This window comes from Oncorhynchus mykiss, chromosome 11, assembly GCF_013265735.2.
Source record: "Oncorhynchus mykiss isolate Arlee chromosome 11, USDA_OmykA_1.1, whole genome shotgun sequence".
Lineage (NCBI taxonomy): Eukaryota > Metazoa > Chordata > Actinopteri > Salmoniformes > Salmonidae > Oncorhynchus > Oncorhynchus mykiss.
The window spans coordinates 23,268,602-23,286,066 of record NC_048575.1 but is presented as its reverse complement, the minus strand read 5'-3'; the positions used below and the strand labels follow the sequence as shown (position 1 = coordinate 23,286,066).

The 17,465-nt window shown below is 41.8% G+C and overlaps 1 long non-coding RNA gene across 1 annotated transcript; it reads left to right on the top strand.

The window, feature by feature from the left end:
- The first annotated feature begins 9,020 nt into the window (after positions 1 to 9,020).
- On the top strand, positions 9,021 to 13,231 carry LOC118937332. Its single transcript, XR_005034599.1, has 2 exons — positions 9,021 to 10,571; positions 10,768 to 13,231. It is a non-coding gene; the product is annotated as an uncharacterized LOC118937332 (long non-coding RNA).
- Positions 13,232 to 17,465: the final 4,234 nt, after the last annotated feature.

Genomic DNA, 17,465 nt, shown 5'->3' with positions numbered 1-17,465 from the left:
TCCAGTTGACAACTGAGTCACTAAGTACAACCGTACAAAGAAGCTTCACAAGTTCTAGCCAGAGTTAGAGTTACACCCTGGCGCGTCCCAAATGGAACACTGTTCTCTATGTCGTGCACTACTTTTTATGGACTTTGGTCAAACGTAGTGTACTAAATAAGGTTGTGGTGCCATTTGGGACGCACACCTCTCTATCTACAACATGGAGTTGGCAGAGCTCATTTCTTGCTTGTCCGTCTTAAGAAAATGTCACCCTGGTTTCTGGGTTTCACACAGTATGATAGCTGACAAGTCTGGCTCCAGTACTGCAGTAATGAGCCATGGAGAGAGTGACGACACAATGCAGATTGCAGACACTGACTGGGTGATGCAGCTCTTTGCAATGGTTAGTTAGCTCAATTTGATGGTTTACCTTGGTTGACCTTTTCAAAATGCCTAAACAACTTTTTTTGTAAGCAGAATTCTAGCAATAATATTCAATGACAACCATACAATAGTAATGCATGCCAATCAAAGCAATATATTCTCACTCTGGCTAAGCCATGCATTAGAAGATATTTACATCCCACATATGTGCCTATGCATGTATGAAAACCTTACACACACACACTCATGCACATGTCTCTACAGAACCATTACACACATCTTTGCATGGATGCTCAAACATGAACACACCACACACACACACACACGCATACACACAGCATGCCATTGTGGTTGACCTCACCCTGACACAAATCTTGATTAGGACATTCACTCAGACAACATCTCATCCAGACTGAGAGAAAATATAGCATCAATCAGAGAAGGGCCTTCTACAGGCCAAGCTGAGACTGTAAAAATGGCAGAATGATTAGGAAATGCATGCGTACGTTTCCTTAGTGGTGTGCCTCATTTTACAATGATACTATATTCTCTATGCTGGATCCGAGCACTTGGCTGGAACACAGTACGCACACGCACGCAAACACACAATACATCTTCTGCTGTGGCGGCTGGCTCTCTAAGTATGGCGTCAGGTTGGAGCCTTTTATATGGCTGATGATTTATGACTATTATCGCCCAAGCGACACCAGAGTTACGACATGTCTGAGGCAGCGGGACTTATGGCAGCTGGCAGGGGTCAATCCATGGGTCAATTGATGGACAGTAGACGCAAATAATATGGAACAATCCTGTATGCTTAAAGCTCTCTGGACATAAATATCTGGTGACACGTCATAATTCTTCTTTGTCAGTATTGACAGACGGAACCGGGGGATGAGATTGGTTGGCTCGCCCTGACGACCGTCACTGGGCGCTGTCAGACAACACGACTGATAGGTTACAACGCCAGACAGAGACATTTTGAAGGAAAGATTCTACTCGATTCTTGAGGTTTTATTTGACGTACCTGAGAGGTAAAAAATTGCAAAATAGAATGGATTCTTTGACACAGATTCACCATGGGAATTCTAAACTGAGTCAAATATAAGCAATATTTTTCTGTATTTGGTTGTGAGGTTTTCGTCCGTCTTCCCTATTAAAAGCCTTCATATTCTCTGTAATCTAATCAAGAGGGAGGAGTGTCTCCCAGTCTCTTTTCATAACTCGCAAATCATGCATGAGAGAGCGACCAATTTACATTCCTAATTTGTGTGTGTGTGTGTTTGTGTGTGAAAAAACATTTTCTCCTGGTTCTACTTGATAGTGGTAGAAGAAACAAAGGACTGTCTCTCTCCAACTACTACTCGAGGTGAGTACACCCTCTTCTATGTATTGCTGGCTTCCTGCTACAACTGTGTGCTGAGGTCTAATGTCGATCTATGGCACCAGATGTGCCGTGACTTAATTGAGCTCCCCTTCTACAGATCAAAGGTCAGAGGGAGATGCAGCCCAAATGTCACCATATTCTCTACAAAGTGCACTACTTTTGGTCCTGGTCAAAAGTAATGCAATACAGAATGTTCTGGAAGTATTCAGACCCCTTCCCTTTTTCCACATTTTGTTACGTTACAGCCTTATACTAAAATGGAATAAATAAATGTGTTTAGCCATTAATGTACACACAACTCCCCATAATGACAAATTGAAAACAGGTTTTTAAATTTGTTTACAAATGTATGAAACATAAAAAACGTAAATACCTTATTTACATAAGTATTCAGACCCTTCGCTATGAGACTCGAAAATTGAGCTCAGGTGCGTCCAGTTTCCATTGATCATCCTTGAGATGTTTCTACAACTTGACTGGAGTCCACCTGTGGTAAATTCCATTGATTGGACATGATTTTGAAAGGCACACACCTGTCTATATAAGGTCCCACAGTTGACAGCGCATGTCAGATCAAAATCCAAACCATGAGGTTGAAGGAATTGTCCGTCGAGCTCCGAGACAGGATTGTGTCGAGGCACAGATCTGGGGAAGGGTACCAAAATATTTCTGCTGCATTTAAGGTCCCCAAGAACACAGTGGCCTCCATCATTCTTAAATGGAAAAAGTTTGGAACCACCAAGACTCTTCCTAGAGCTGGCTGCCCGGCCAAACTGAGGAATCAGGGAGAAGGGCCTTGGTCAGGGAGGTGACCAAGAACCAGATGGTCACTCTGACAGAGCTCCAGAGTTCATCTGTGGAGATAGGAGAACCTTCCAGAAGGACAACCATCTCTGCAGCACTCCACCAATCAGGACTTTATGGTAGAGTGGCCAGACGGAAGCCACTCCTCTGTAAAAGGCACATGACAGCCCGCATGGAGTTTGCCAAAAGACACCTAAAGGCCTCTCAGGCCATGAGAAACAAGATTCTCTGGTCTGATGAAACCAAGATTGAACACTTTGGCCTGAATGCCAAGCGTCACATCTGGAGGAAACCAGTCACTGCTCCTCACCTGGCCAACACCATCCCTACGGTGAAGCATGGTGGTGGCAGCATCATGCTGTGGGGATGTTTTTCAGCAGCAGGGACTGGGAGACTAGTCAGGATCGAGGGAAAGAAGAACGGAGCAAAGTACAGAGAGATCCTTGATGAAAACCTGCTCCAGAGCACTCAGGACCTCAGACTGGGGCGAAGGTTCATCTTCCTACAGGACAACGATCCTAAGCACACAGCCAAGACTACGCAGGAATGGCTTCGGGACAAGTCTCTGAATGTCCTTGAGTGGTCAATCCAGAGCCCTGACTTTTACCCAATCTAATAGCTGTGCAGCGACGCTCCCCATCCAACCTGACAGAGCTTGAGAGGATCTGCAGAGAAGAACGGGAGAAACTCCCCAAATACAAGTGTGCCAAGCTTGTAGCGTCATACCCAAGAAGACTCAAGGCTGTAATCGCTGCCAAAGTATCTTCAACAAAGTAATGAGTAAAGAGTCTGAATACTTCTGTACATGTGAAATTTCAGTTATGGAGCCCTGTTATTGCTTTGTCATTATAGGATATTGTGTGTAGATGAGGGAAATTGTGTTCGAAACAAACAATTGAATCCATTTTAGAATAAGGCTGTAACGTAACAAAATGTGGAAGAAATTAAGTAGTCTGAATACTTTCTGAATGCACAGTATATAGGAAATAGGGTGCCATTTGGGATGCAGAAATAGAGCGCAGTGCAGAGTGTGTTGATGTTGCTATGCAGGATATTGCCGTACCCAGTGTTTTGTTGCCATGAGGCTTTTGCACTGGTATCTGTGGGGTAATATCATCTAGACCTATCTGCAGGCCGAATGTTCACCTGCTGCATTGGTAAATGTTCTAAATGTCTGTTTTCAAATGTGTGCATTTTCTCTTGTTTATTGTTGCCTCTCTCCTCAGCCCTCTCCCCTCAGCCCTCTCCCCTCATCCCTCTCCCCTCAGCCCTCTCCCCTCAGCCCTCTCTCCTCAGCCCTCTCCCCTCAGCCCTCTCTCCTCAGCCCTCTCCCCTCAGCCCTCTCCCCTCAGCCCTCTCCCCTCAGCCCTCTCTCCTCAGCCCTCTCCCCTCAGCCCTCTCCCCTCAGCCCTCTCCCCTCAGCCCTCTCCCCTCAGCCCTCTCCCCTCAGCCCTCTCTCCTCAGCCCTCTCCCCTCAGCCCTCTCCCCTCAGCCCTCTCTCCTCAGCCCTCTCCCCTCAGCCCTCTCCCCTCAGCCCTCTCCCCTCAGCCCTTGCCTGAGGCGTTCTTTCTCTCTCTCTTTAATAATGCAATGGAATGAATGTAAGGCCATTATGTTGCAGCTGCATTGTGTTTAGCCTTCGCGGCATAGTCTTCTCATCTCTCTATCCCTTGTGTCCGTTTAAATATGTGGAGCGAAGGCTATGTACCGGACTTGCAATGGTTCAGATGTGTGTGTATATGTGTGTGTGTGTGTGTGGACGTGTTTAACTATACTTGTGGGGACCAGAAGTCCCCACAAGACTAGTAAAAAAGTAAACATTTGACTAACTGTGTGTGTGTGTGTGTGTGTGTGTGTGTGTGTGTGTGTGTGTGTGTGTGTGTGTGTGTGTGTGTGTGTGTGTGTGTGTGTGTGTGTGTGTGTGTGGTGTGTGTGTGTGTGTGTGTGTGTGTGTGTGTGTGTGTGTGTGTGTGTGTGTGTGTGTGCGCGCCTGGATGTGTGTGGTGTTTGTATGTGTCCTTTGTAAGTAATTCCAAACCGTTTATCTGTGTCGATACGCATTGGTAGCATTTGTGCTCATGTTGGGTGTTAAATCAAAACACTGCCAAGTCCCTACAGTATGCTTTGCATGAGTAGTGGCAGGCCAGCATCCTTGCATCTAGCATGATCCATGAGGTGAATTAATTGAGTGTATCAAATTTGAATACATAATTTCTAGTCAGGGGATCTGTACAGGTGCTAAAAGTGGTAATGTAACAATTCATACAGTAGTTCATAAGCAAGTAGTAATAGTAATCTGTAAATACAGGTAATCTAGTAATATGTATTATTAATAATATATAGAGATGGACTGACTAATTGTGATAGTAGATGTTGTTGCCTAATGACCGGTGATGTAGTGCTAAAGCAAATAGGTGGGTCAACTCTGATCGCCATTCCTAACTGCACTCTTAGGGTTCCAAAAGGGTTATTTCGGCTGTCCCCATAGGAGAACCACTTTTGAGTTCCATGTAGAACGCTCTGTGGGAAGACTTCTACATGGAACTCAAAAGGGTTCTTCTTCCTGGAACCAAAAAGTGTTCTTCAGATGGTTGTCCCACAGGGACAGCCGAAGAGCCCTTTTTAGGTTTTAGATAGCACCTAGCACCTAACGTTAGTACATATTTTCAACATTATTTTTCAGCAAAAGGTGGGTCCCCTCCACAAAAAAAAGTCGGTTAGCTGTGTTTACTTGCATTTACCCTCCACTACACCACTGCTTATGACAGTCACTAAATGACCCCCTACATTCCAATCTCAGGGTGTACACTCTAAACACAAGGCCACTGAGTTGGTATGCATAGTGGTATTCCTGAACAGTATAGGCTGTGTATGAAAGTACACCAAGGTCCTGCAGACTTACCTGTTGTATGGCATCATATAAGTATCTTCCTAATCGATGAAGAACAGTCCATTTCAATTACCTCAACTAGAGCAAACAAGGGGTTCAGTTCAACAACAGAGAGCAGGATTTAATCACTTACATTCCCCCAGTATACCCATACACACTCACATTAATTGAGACCTTGTTTTTTAAAAAAAAGTGCCTTATGGATTTTTTTGTGTGGACGTGAGGCGACACATTTTGCGGAGAAGAGACTTGGCCTTGCAGCGCTTCAAATCTGAATGATTATGTGACTCGCTCATTCCACCCTGAACCATCTCAAAAGTCACTCCTACCTCAAACCTTCTCCTTCCTTCTGTCTATGCCCTCACCATCTCTCTCCTTCTCTCTCTCGCTCTCTGCTCCTCCTCTCTCCTTTCCACTCCTTACTTTTCCAGTAGGAGAGGAAGCTTTCTGCATGCCTTTTCTTTGTTTCCTTTGTGTGCTGTTTGTTTGTCTCCCTGAATGGCTTTGCCTCATAAAGAATTATTTGTTATTCAGCTCTAATGTGTCATTCTGAATGCCTTCAGAATGAAACCTCCTTTCAGAGAACAACGAGCAGCGCCTGGTGCTGCTGGGTCTGTGATGCGAGACCCGCAGGGATCAATAGGTGGCAGTAAAGAGCTGTGCTCTGAGTGGAACTCTTGCCCATTTCATTCTTTTGTCTGCTTTGTATTAGAATCATACTAGAAGATAATGCTTATATAATTTTTCCACATATCTTTAAGATTGGTGAACATGTTTTAGCCTCACACAAATCGTTTTTGTAGAGTTAGGCTAAAGCGTGTGTGTTTGTTTGTGTGTGACATTTACTTAAGGGGAATTCATCGAAATTCAGACCCCGGATCTGAATTTTTTACTTTACTCACCTAAGACTGAAGGTTCGGTGTATAATATAACAATCATTTATATGTGCCACTGATTTTCAAAACAGTGAATATTACACTGAAAATGATTAGATCATTGAAATCAATGGGAAAGCTTTAAGTACATGAAAAGTTGTCTTTGAGAGAAGATTAAGAACAGTGTCACATCAAAAGTACTTTTCCATTGATCAGCTTGAGTGTTTACAGATCTTATCTTTGATCACCAGGGAATCATCTCTGATCAGACAATTACCAAGAAAAAAAAAAAATCCCTCTTCAAATCATTTTGGGCCCTCGTAATTGAAATTCAAAAGGCAGCCCCATTGCGGGAAGTTAAAAGGCTTGTTGGCGTTAAGACAACCTTACATCAGTCTGAAAGAAATGAGGTGTGTTTGTTTTTCCTCTCCTTTATTCCAAGGAAATGCATTGGGCTTCTGGTCTCTCTCTGTCTTTTCTCCCCCCCCCCCCCCCTCTCTCTCTCTCTCATAAGATCGAACGACTCGTCATCACACTGAGGACGTCTCTAATACTTTCCTTTCCTCTTCAGCGGATGACAGTAACACACATTTGACTTATCTCCCCAGGAAATCAAATTAGAATCTTTACAACTCAAAGAGAAATGACCTTCTTTTCATCCCTCTCTTTTTTTAATATCAAACAACACATGCTGGTGATCAGGGATGGAGAAGGAAAGAACACAGTACATAGAACCATTTTCATGGTGGTATTTTTTTCAGCTCATTGTACTAACAGCGGTCCCCAGGGGGTTACATGGCCACTCGTGCACCCCCTACCCCCGTTTGGGAACCAGTCAACGTGGGGCCCATAGAGCGTGCAGCATGTCAGATGTCCCTCAATTAATCCACCATTAGGTGCCTGAGATCCGCGACCCACCACGACTTACTGCCTGCCTCCTGGAACCATATGTGAAGCTCAAATCTAATTATTCTCTCCTTTCCCTTCCTCTGAGCAGGAGAGAGGATCCAATGTCAATCCACAGACTTGTAGCTGTGGGTTTGCTGCGATTTCTCCCCTCTCTCTATCTCCCTCCTCCTTTCTCTCCCTCTCTAACCCCACCTCTCCTTCCACTCCCTCCTCTTTCTACCTCTCTCTCTCCTCCTTTCTCTCTCACACACACACATCACACCACTCGCACACTCTCTCAGTCTCTCCTCTCTCTGTCACTCTCTCTCCCATCCCTCTCTCTTTCCCTTCTCTCTCTCTCTCTCTCTGTCTCTCTGCCTCTCGCTCTCTAGCTGTAAGTTCATTCGCTGTGGCGAGCAACAACTGTGCAAAGAGGAGGTTTGATCCTGTTGTTGAGCATCGTCCCTCCCTGAGATGCTGCTGCTGCTGATGCTGCTGCTACTGCAGCCTCATCCACCTGCACAACCCCATGGCTGGCTGGCTGGCTGACTGGCTGGCTGACACGTTAGGCGCTACTGCTACACGCTGGGACTGCGAGGGGGCTGCCTGCGCATGGGGAACACCTGCCTGTGAACAAACGCTGCTGGTCGACGAGCAGGCTGCTAACCCCATTGCAATCCACCGCTCTCCACTGTGGACAACACAAAAACAAGGTGATATACCTTACAATCACGGCATGTCTTCTCTGAGGCAGGGGATCAGACACCAGCCTGGCTAGTAGCTCTGTGGAAGGCTGTGCCTGGACCAACACTCACAGGGTAAGAGCTTCAACACAAGTGGATATGCCACAATTCCCTCTTCTTCTTTTTTCATCCCAAAAAGAAGTAAAAATTGTGATCAATTTTTATTTTCTTGTTTTTTTTGTTGGTGCAGACATGTTTTTTTCTCTCTGCTGTATACTGACCAACAGTGTACAAAATTGATGTACATACAAAAGGAGTTTGGTGTTCATTTTTCTTGGTGTTTGTTTTTTGTGTGCTTTGTCGTCCCGTTGTGTGTATTGGTGTGTTTGACTGTCTGGTGGCTTTCTTTTTTTCATTGGATTCGTCTCGTGTGGTGTGAGGTATTACCATATTCATGGGACTCCCGCAATTAAATTGCAATCAGAAAAAGGGTCCAGCAAGTAAGGGGGGTTTCATCTGGCGGAGGCACGAGGCAAGAGCCTCTCAGACCGAAGAGGACGAGGAGGAGGGAGGTGTGGAGGAGTGAGGAAGAGAATACAGATTCATCCAGAGATACTCCGGCCGACCACAGCAGAAAAAATAATCTGCACAGATTCTCACTCTTCTTCTCCCTCTGTTCTCCTACTCATCTTTTCATCTCTGCCTGCAACGTATGGTGGTCTAAGTACAGTGGTATACATCTGTGAGTATTGAAATAAATCAGCTCAAAAATGTGATTCAAGCCAAAGATACCTAGTAGAACTTTGAATAATGTGTGAAAAAAAGCACAGAATATCCATCTGTTAGTGAAAATGTATCTTAGAACTATTCTTTCATGAGCAACGTTTCTACGTAAAGAAACTCTTGGTTTGAGTTTCTATAGGTGAATCAATGATCCTGGTAAGTTTATTCTGTGTATATTTAAGATGGGTGGAAACACCCATAGGGCTGGAGGGTGGATTGATGGGGGTGGATGGATGGGGTTATCCACCCGGATATGGGCTTGTGTGTGGGGGGAGGGTGGGGTACAAAGGCTAGTGTGTGGGGGGTATGTCCCAGCTCTCAACAGCATAGGGGGGGTGGGGGGGGGGGGCAGGGTCTTTCAGGCTGCTTTAGAGACCAGAGAGAAGTGGTCCAGCCTAAGAGGAGAGAGGGGATGCTGGAGAGCTGCTATTGTTGTGCCCCGTGCCTCAGCTTCCTAGTCTAACTGCTGGGTAGAAGAGAGAACGAGAGACACTGAAAGGATAAGCACCTCTTTTTTTTGTTCTGTCTTTTATTCTTTCTTTCAATCTTTCTTTCTCTGTCTGTATGTCTCCATCACCCTGTTTTCCTCAGTGTGGGGGCGAAATTGTGGTTTAGGTAAGCTGAACAAATTGCTGCATGGTTTTCACTGTGTCATCCTGTTAGTTTTGACCAGGATTTATTTTGTCTTGGAATAGTAGCTATAGCTGTAGGGTAATTTAGCTAAGTACTGTAGGGTGATTTCCCAATTTCAGTTTTTTTGTATCTTTTTAGGGCGTTTTCTTTCAGGTCCAACCAAGAGTGGATTGTAATGATCTATTTTTTTAAATCTTCAAATTGGTTGCTTTGATTATTTCAGTGGTTAACTGTCTAAATGCTTTCCTTTTTCCATCATTAGTTCTGGTATGAATTTCATCCTGGCAGTCATGCATAATGTAATTGTCAGACATACACATTTTTTAAGGGTTGAACGGTGAAGTCGGGAATAACAGTTTCTTAATATATATCTGGAGGTTGTGGAGATGCAGATGAAGTCTTTTTCTATTACAAAACAATTAATGAAGTAATTGTAGATCTTCAATCAATTATTATTATTATTTTTTACATCGAATCAATGGAATGATTTTGGATAGGCTTAGTTGGAGCCTGCTATTTGCATTCATGTGAGCAAATCAATTAGAGTCGGTTGGAATGAAATTGCTTTTGACTTATCATACATTATTTATGTCTTCATAGCGGCATTTAATTATTACTTTAATTTGGAAAATGATCTTCAAAAATTCAGGGCCTTTGGTGAATTAACATTTCACAATAACACACCTCACATTTTACATCAACAACACATTTCAAAATGTATTTTATTCAGAATAATTTAAAGAACGATATTATTTTGATTCTGGCAAATTTGTGCAGATTACATTTAATTTAATTTAATTTATTATATTAAATATAGGAATAGTAGGTGTATGTTTTGGAATAAAATCTCAAGCGACCCCTGTTGTCTCTGTTAGTCTGACATTCAGGACAAAATAATCTTCAAATAGTCCATGTTTTATACCTGCCTCCTGGCATTCTCTCGGTTTGTTTGATTTGACCAGATTCTTTAGGAGGAGGGGGTTGGGTTGACCGTGGGATGTTAATGGAATGTACTAGACTATGGTATTATGGATGGTTTAAAAGGCCATGGGTGGTTGTGGTTGTGACCCTTAACCTCTACATCTCTGTGTTTCCAGGAGGTTTCATTATGTGTGGATATGCTGGTGTGGGCTGAGAGCGAAAGAGAGAGAGAGCAGGACAGGGCTAAAATGGGCATCTCTTCCTCCTTATGGATCGCTCCTGGAGGACAGGACCACCAGGACTTCCAAGGAGGGCAGGGCTTCAGACCACCTCTGGCCCAGGTAAGAGCATGCTGAGGGGGCAAGCGTCCCCACACACCACCCCTTTACCTCTCCTGTCTTATGGAGCTCCATTTATTTGACCACTGGCGTGTGTGAGAGAGAGAGATGCAGACCCTTAGAAGAGAAGATAGTTTACACCACTTTGTTATTTTGGCTTTGGATTGAAAAATGCACTGTTGTTAATTTCTATTTGCAGAAAAACCTTTGAAGGGGCCTTGTGTTGTGCTTCAAGGCGTCTTCAATCAATTATGTTGATACAGCGTCTTTCTCTGTGTTGCTTGCCATTGGGATCGACTGAGGAATTTGATGATGCGGTCACGCTTGCTTGCGATTCCCATTATTGCCTCTCTGTGTTTAAGATTCTCTTCGGTGACGGGTATTCTTGGGTGTATAATACGGATCACGTTGTTATTGCTTAAGAATACGCGTAGTCGAGGAGAGTCCTCTTCTTCTTCTTCGTCTGTCTTCGTCTGCAGCTGAGGACTATTGATCAGATCGAAGCAGCTCAAAGTACCCCGTTACCTGTTTCCTTTTAATACTGAGGAGTTGGCACACAGAAACACAAACCGTAGAGACTGACTGACATCCAGGCCCATTTATCAAGCAAGGAGACAGAGCACTGCCGGCTGCCTATCTGTTTCAGTGATGATTGTGCTGTCCAGTCTTGAGATAGTGTCGACCAACCACTCTCGTCTGCAGTTTTTTTTTTTTAAACCCCCCCCCTCCCCACCCTTTTTCATAATTTTTATACTGTGTTGTTGTCGTTTTGTCACAGATGTTTCAGATGTCACATGTTTATTTGACCATTATCATGTCCAGTATATGAAAGTGTATTTGCATATATTCATGCTGAATTATGTATTTGTGTTGTGTGGTAGATATGCTACAGTGAGTGTGTATTTCATCGGCTTCTGATACAACCGGATAGTGTTGTTGTGCAGTTATAGCAGAGGTTAGACTGCATGGCCCTGGTCCTCTCTCATGCAAATCTCTCGAGTCTATTTATTATCAGTCGTCCAGACCAAGCACTCTTTTCCTCCTTCTCCTTTTTTTATGCAAATTGATTTTGAAATGACATTTATCGCGTTGGGTTTTCCACACGAAAGAGCTGCCACACCGGAGCCCAGACAACAAAATGTCCACCGCTCTAGCGAGAGCTCAATTTATGCATTGGAGGAGAGTGGGTCTCGATAACAATTACCACAGGCTCAAATAGACCATAACCGGGTTTTCCATGTTATCATATGTATGTTATATGCCATGAATATGTATCAGTCAGTCCCCCTGGTCGGATGCAGGGTGCATTCTGAACCCTAACACCCATGTAAAATCCATTTGAACACCATTATAGAAACTACTTAACTTATAGAGCCTCACTCAAGATTCCCCTCCAGAATTTTGTTTAATGTCTATTAAATGTCATAAAAAAACTAAATGTATGGTATTTAATATTCAAAAGGTTTTCGTTTTTTTTTTTTTTTTTTTTACAAGCATTCTTTGTCTTTTAAGCTAAACAACTGGTCTTGATTACTATCATACAAATTAATTAAACTAGCTGTACTAATACCATTTCAGATATTGAAATGAACACAATTATATGTTAACTGCTTGGCTCGCTTGATAAGAAAGAAACAACAGAAGCTTGGTTGACCCCATATTTCACCACTATGGAAACTACATATCTGATAAAGATCATATCAGAATGTACTTTGGATATCACCTTCTGTAGTGGATCTAAATGATTTCCGAAAATACATCTACATGGAGAAAGACGGGGGGGGGGGGGGTAGACATACGTCTAACATGTTGTGCTTCAATGAATCTCTGTATTTTCTGTTTTGAAACAAACCAGGCCCTTGCTGCTGAACCATTATTTACCTAACCATGATCACGTGGTGTGGTCCTGATCAATTCAGCTGCTGAACCATTCTTTACCTAACCATGATCACGTGGTGTGGTCCTGATCAATTCAGCTGCTGAACCATTCTTTACCTAACCATGATCACGTGGTGTGGTCCTGATCAATTCAGCTGCTGAACCATTCTTTACCTAACCATGATCACGTGGTGTGGTCCTGATCAATTCAGCTGCTGAACCATTCGTTGCCTATGCCTGCTTTTTGGATTTTCTCTTGTCACGTTTACATTACATTACTAGTAGACAATGTCAATTATCCTGATAGACAGTAAGAATGTCAGAGCCAATAGTCAAATGTATAGATTCAGTGAATTGAGCATGACATTTATTATTTATTGAACACATCTTAATTTACAAGAATAGTATTATAAATGGATCCCTGTTATTTTTCATATATTCTAGCAATAGTCTGCTTTCCTACAAAGTATACTTGCACACAAATATGACGTTTATTCATCTTTAAGTATGACTACATTTGTTATTATAACAAATGTATTAACATCCTTTAAATTCACTAAATATGTTACAGTAATATACATTGGAAATCCAATGACATTAAATACAATAGCTATCTGATAGTTTGCATGATTTCCTTTTTCATTTAGGTGTGTTTAATTCATAGCGTATCATTGTTTTAGTGATAATGTATTACACAAACACAGCTGCAATGTAAAATAAAATGCCAATGACCCATGTATTGTAAAAGTGCCTTATTCTATAAATAAAATGTCACAAAAGATAAACAACATGGTTCATGTACATTCTTGACATCACATCAACCCAGGGCTGTCTTGCAGTCCTTCCGACAGAGCCCATCTCTGCTCCCTGTTCAGTGATAGCTGATCTACTGTTTGCTGCTATTCTGTTTAGATCCCCTTATCACCCTTCACCAGATTACCTTATTACATCCTATTTCATTTCTGCACCCAGCCGCAGGGCATCTTAGTATGTTTTATCTGTTGTAATCCTGTTAAAGCAGGGTAATTGGAGTACACACACCTTACATTAGAGCCAAACGCGTAATGCTTTCTAGGGCCCTAACCAGTATACACCTCACATTAGAGCCAAATGCTTAGTACTTTCTAGGGCCCTAACCAGTACACACCTTACACCAGGGCCAAACGCTTAATTCTTTCTAGAGCTCTAACCGGTACACACCGTACTCTAGGGCCAAACGCTTAATGCTTTCTAGGGCCCTAACCAGTACACACCTTTCCAGAAAGGGAATGGGGCCAAACGTTTAATTATTTCTAGGGCCCTAACAATTAGAACCCTTCCTTTATGGTCTTACATGCAAAATACCCAAAGATAGATTTGATGGTATGATCAGGGATGTATTATATTATGATCAGGGATGTATTGTATTATGGTCAGGGATGTATTATATTATGGTCAGGGATGTATTATATTATGATCAGGGATGTATTGTATTATGGTCAGGGATGTATTATATTATGATCAGGGATGTATTGTATTATGGTCAGGGATGTATTGTATTATGATCAGGGATGTATTATATTATGGTCAGGGATGTATTATATTATGATCAGGGATGTATTGTATTATGGTCAGGGATGTATTAAATTATGATCAGGGATGTATTGTATTATGGTCAGGGATGTATTGTATTATGATCAGGGATGTATTATATTATGGTCAGGGATGTATTATATTATGATCAGGGATGTATTGTATTATGGTCAGGGATGTATTATATTATGATCAGGGATGTATTGTATTATGATCAGGGATGTATTGTATTATGGTCAGGGATGTATTGTATTATGATCAGGGATGTCTTGTATTATGGTCAGGGATGTATTATATTGTGATCAGGGATGTATTGTATTATGGTCAGGGATGTATTATATTATGGTCAGGGATGTATTATATTGTGATCAGGGATGTATTGTATTATGGTCAGGGATGTATTGTATTATGATCAGGGATGTATTATAATGTGATCAGGGATGTATTATATTATGATCAGGGATGTATTGTATTATGGTCAGGGATGTATTGTATTATGGTCAGGGATGTATTATATTGTGATCAGGGATTTATTGTATTATGGTCAGGGATGTATTATATTGTGATCAGGGATGTATTGTATTATGATCAGGGATGTCTTGTATTATGGTCAGGGATGTATTATATTGTGATCAGGGATGTATTATATTGTGATCAGGGATGTATTATATTGTGATCAGGGATGTATTGTATTATGTTCAGGGATGTATTATATTGTGATCAGGGATGTCTTGTATTATGGTCAGGGATGTATTATATTATGATCAGGGATGTATTGTATTATGATCAGGGATGTCTTGTATTATGGTCAGGGATGTATTATATTATGATCAGGGATGTATTGTATTATGATCAGCATGTATTAAATTATGATCAGGGATGTATTGTATTATGGTCAGGATGTATTGTATTATGATCAGGGATATATTATATTATGGTCAGGGATGTATTATATTATAATCAGGGATGTATTATATTGTGATCAGGGATGTATTGTATTATGGTCAGGGATGCATTATATTATGGTAAGGGATGTATTGTTTTATGATCAGCATGTATTAAATTATGATCAGGGATGTATTATATTATGATCAGGGATGCATTATATTATGGTAAGGGATGTATTGTACAGAGGTATATTATATTACCATTGCACATTAACTATTGGGATTGCGTTGTCAGATTAAATTCATAGAACAAACATTAGTGATTTAGGCAAGTGTGAGATCTAGTTCATTTGGATGCTAAATAATGGGAACTGTATTGAGTTTCTCTGTCTCTAAAATGTCCTGTCCATACTATTTCTGCAGAGTTGACGGTTTGACGATGGGACCCACCTAGATATTAGTCAGGCCTGTTTTTAGCCAGGCCTCCCTTTCTCCCTCTCTCTCTCTCTCTCTCTCTCTCTCTCTCTCTCATTATTTATTTAACACGCTATTAAGGATATGGACTTTAATGACAGGAAACAGTGGTGGTTCATCTGAACAAGGCTTCCCTCTAATTAAATATGCATTTTCATTACAGGTGGATATACTGTATAAGACTGAGGACCTATAGTCATTTCGTTGGATTGTCTACAATTGTTATGGCTCTAAAGGCAGAGGAAATATTTAATGGATTATATAAGATACGAAAATAATGATGGTCATTGTATAATCATATCCTGAAAAGGATCTTTAGACATCTTTTTCTTCTTTCCTTTTTTCTCCCTCCGGTCTAGTGCATTATGCTAACGACTCCCCAACCTCTTTCCTCCAGGAACATAATGTGGTTTCCTCAAACAAGATCTGCAGTATTAATCAATTAGAAATGTGCTGCATTTCCGTTTGCCTGCCTGTGCCTCTCACCGAGATGGAGACAGCGAGTGCAGGCATATATTCAGATATTATCCTGAGGTCTATTTACTCTAATAAAACACAGAGCTGAGCTTATAGACCAAATACCATTAGATTAATAACCCATACTCTTCTCACAGACACACTTTTCTCTCTGAACATTTTGAAGTGTTATTTATTTTTATTTATTTATTATTTATTTTATTTACGGGACGGTAATATTTCCCCTTTTATTTCATGGGGATTCATTTCAGGTGTCAAGAGGAGCAACAGAACAAGTAGTCTTACTTACCAGTATCTTTAATAATGGGGCACTATCAAATTCACTGCAGCTCGTTTAAATACAGGCGACATGAAATGTATCCACATCAGTGGCTCCCCGATAGGAGCTAAGCAATCTATTTAAAAAGCAATTTATTTCTCAGTGTAGCCTATTGGAGATTGCACAGATTGAATGGGGGAGTCCGATCCTCAGTGGACACCCCTTCATCCCGTTCCTGAAACGCAATTGCGCTCTCTCAAGTTCTTTATCGCACCCCACTTCACAAACTCTTGTGACTAATATTCTTCGGAGAGCAGCTCAAATAAAAAACCTTTCTCGCCGCACTCAATTCAAATAAATATTCCAAAAGATGATTAAAAACAAAGGCAATAACCCTCATAAACCCAACATGAATAATGCTTCAATCTTGTATAAGATGTAATTAATATACATTTACGGTTAATGCATTCGTCCGTTTATTACAATGTCAATCTTTTAAAAAAGGAAGCAAGATATATTAAATACATATAAAATGTGTAAACCCAGGGCCCGTAGGTCAAATGCTGAGATGCTTGGCTACTCTGTGGAAGAGGTAGAGTAGACCAGTGGGTGTTAATTGCCAGTTTCAGCAATCATCTCCCATGATGACAACAGAGCGGGGAGAACCTGCGTCACTCTGGACGCATGGCTAACAAGGAGAAGGTGGTCTAATGTCTAGCATCAACCCCCCACTCTCCTAACACAGTGGAGCGAAGGAAGGCGCAGAAGAGAGGAGGAGGGGAAGAGGGGAGGACCAGCGGCCTGACGGGGGTTGTCTCAGGGAAAGTAGAGGGAGGTAGAAAAGATGGAAGCAGTTGATGGCTAATTTCATATTCAACACGCCACTTTTTTCTCCTGAGAGAATCTTTGAGCGTAGAGCAAAGTTCTTAGCCCTCGTTCCCAATTGGTCCAGAGTGCTCCATCATGGTAAAACCACCGTTGTCACTAAAAACAAACATTCTGTGGTAGCTACATGGGGTTACACTTAGCTACACATAGCCCTCCTTGCTTGGTGACACATTTGTATCTGAAGTGGCAATTTTGGTATCTGATTAGTGTAATGTTTTGCATCTCATAACAAGTCATCATCTTACCACTCACACTACCTGTGCTGTTGCTGAGATGTTTTCCCCAATCATTTCTATTTGAATTAGGTTGTATCATTTGCACTCTTTTTCCATCACAATAAATGATGTCATGCGGTGAACATAATCATTCCTATTAATCCTGTGAAAAGACGAAAATATTTTTCAGCTGGTCTGCTAGAGTGTGTTAACTGGTCTGGTCCGAAGTACATACATTTCCATGTGT